Below are 2,321 nucleotides of genomic sequence, written 5' to 3'. Positions count from 1 at the left end.
TCCCTCCCCAATAAAAATGAAAAACGTCTGGTACGCCACTCTTTCCAAAATGGAGCCTCCAGCTGTTGCAAAACAACAACTCCCAGTATTGCCAGACAGCCGTTGACTGTCCAAGCATGCTGGGAGTTTTACAACAGCTGGAGGCACCCTGTTTGGGAATCACTGGCGTAGAATACCCCTATGTCCACCCCTATGCAAATCCCTAATTCAGGCCTCAAATGCACATGGCGCTCTCACTTTGGAGCCCTGTCGTATTTCAGGGCAACAGTTTAGGGCCACATATGGGGTATCGCCGTACTCGGGAGAAATTGCCTTACAAATCTTGGGGGTCTTTTTCTCCTTTCACCCCTTATGAAAAGGTGAAGTTGGGGTCTACACCAGCATGTTAGTGTAAAAAAAATTAACTTTTTACACTAACATGCTGGTGTTGCCCTATACTTTTCATTTTGACAAGAGGTAAAGGGGAAAAAAGCCCCACAAAATTTGTAACACAATTTCTCCCGACTACGGAGATACCCCATATGTGGGCACAAAGTGCTCTGGGGGCGCACAACAAGGCCCAGAAGGGAGAGTGCACCATGTACATTTGAGGTGATTTGCACAGGGGTGGCTGATTGTTACAGCGGTTTTGACAAACGCAAAAAAAACAAAACCCCACATGTGACCCCATTTCGGAAACTAGACCCCTCACAGAATGTAATGAGGGGTGCAGTGAGAATTTACACCCCACTGGTGTCTGACAGATCTTTGGAACAGTGGGCTGTGCAAATTAAAAATGTTGTACAGACCACTGTTCCAAAGATTTGACAGACACCAGTGGGGGGTAAATGCTCATTTTATGCCTTGTTACGTTCCTCAAGGGGTCTAGTTTCCAAAATGGTATGCCATGTGGGGGTTATTTTGCTGTCCTGGCACCATATGGGCTTCCTAAATGCGACATGCCCCCCGAGCAAAATTTGCTCTCAAAAAGCCAAATATGACTCCTTCTCTTCTGAGCATTGTAGTTCGCCCGTAGTGCACTTCAGGTCAACTTATGGGGTACCTCCATACTCAGAAGAGATGTGGTTACAAATTTTGGGGGGTATTTTCTGCTATTAACCCTTGTAAAAATGTGAAATTTGGGGGGAAACACACATTTTAGTGATTTTTTTTATTTTTTTTTTACGTATGCAAAAGTCGTGAAACCCCTGTGGGGTATTAAGGCTCACTTTATTTCTTGTTACGTTCCACAAGGGGTCTAGTTTCCAAAATGGTATGCCATGTGTTTTTTTTTTTGCTGTCCTGGCACCATAGGGGCTTCCTAAATGCGACATGCCCCCGAGCAAAATTTGCTCTCAAAAAGCCAAATATGACTCCTTCTCTTCTGAGCATTGTAGTTCACTCATAGTACACCTCAGGTCAACTTATGGGGTACCTTCATACTCAGAAGAGATGGGGTTACAATGTTTGGGGGGTATTTTCTGCTATTAACCCTTGCAAAAATGTGAAATTTGGGGGGAAACACACATTTTAGTGAAATTTTATTTTTATTTTTTTACATATGCAAAAGTCGTGAAACCCCTGTGGGGTATTAAGGCTCACTTTATTCCTTGTTACGTACCTCAAGGGGTCTAGTTTCCAAAATGGTATGCCATGTGGGGGATTTTTGCTGTTCTGGCACCATAGGGGCTTCCTAAATGCAACATGCCTCCCAAAAACCATTTCAAAAAAACGTACTCTCAAAATCCCCTTGTCGCTCCTTCGCTTCTGAGCCCTCTACTGCGCCCGCCGAACACTTTACATAGACATATGAGGTATGTGCTTACTCGAGAGAAATTGGGCTACAAATATAAGTATACATTTTCTCCTTTTTCCCCTTGTAAAAATTCAAAAATTGGGTCTACAAGAACATGCGAGTGTAAAAAATGGAGATTGTGAATTTTCTCCTTCACTTTGCTGTTATTCCTGTGAAACACCTAAAGGGTTAAAACGCGGACTGAATGTCATTTTGAATACTCTGGGGGGTGCAGTTTTTATAATGGGGTAATTTGTGGGGGTATTTCTAATATGAAGACCCTTCAAATCCACTTCAAACCTGAACTGGTCCATGAAAAATTGTGAGTTTGGAAATTTTGTGAAAAATTGGAAAATTGCTGCTGAACTTTGAAGCCCTCTGGTGTCTTCCAAAAGTAAAAACACGTAAATTTTATGATGCAAACATAAAATAGACATATTGTATATGTGAATAAAAAAAAAAATTATTTGGAATATCCATTTTCCTTACAAGCAGAGAGCTTCAAAGTTAAAAAAATGCAAAATTTTCTAATTTTTCATAAAATGTT

The sequence above is a fragment of the Hyla sarda genome, unplaced genomic scaffold, assembly GCF_029499605.1.
Source record: "Hyla sarda isolate aHylSar1 unplaced genomic scaffold, aHylSar1.hap1 scaffold_1455, whole genome shotgun sequence".
NCBI lineage: Eukaryota > Metazoa > Chordata > Amphibia > Anura > Hylidae > Hyla > Hyla sarda.
The sequence above is the reverse complement of the archived record's forward strand: the minus strand, read 5'-3'. Positions refer to the sequence as shown.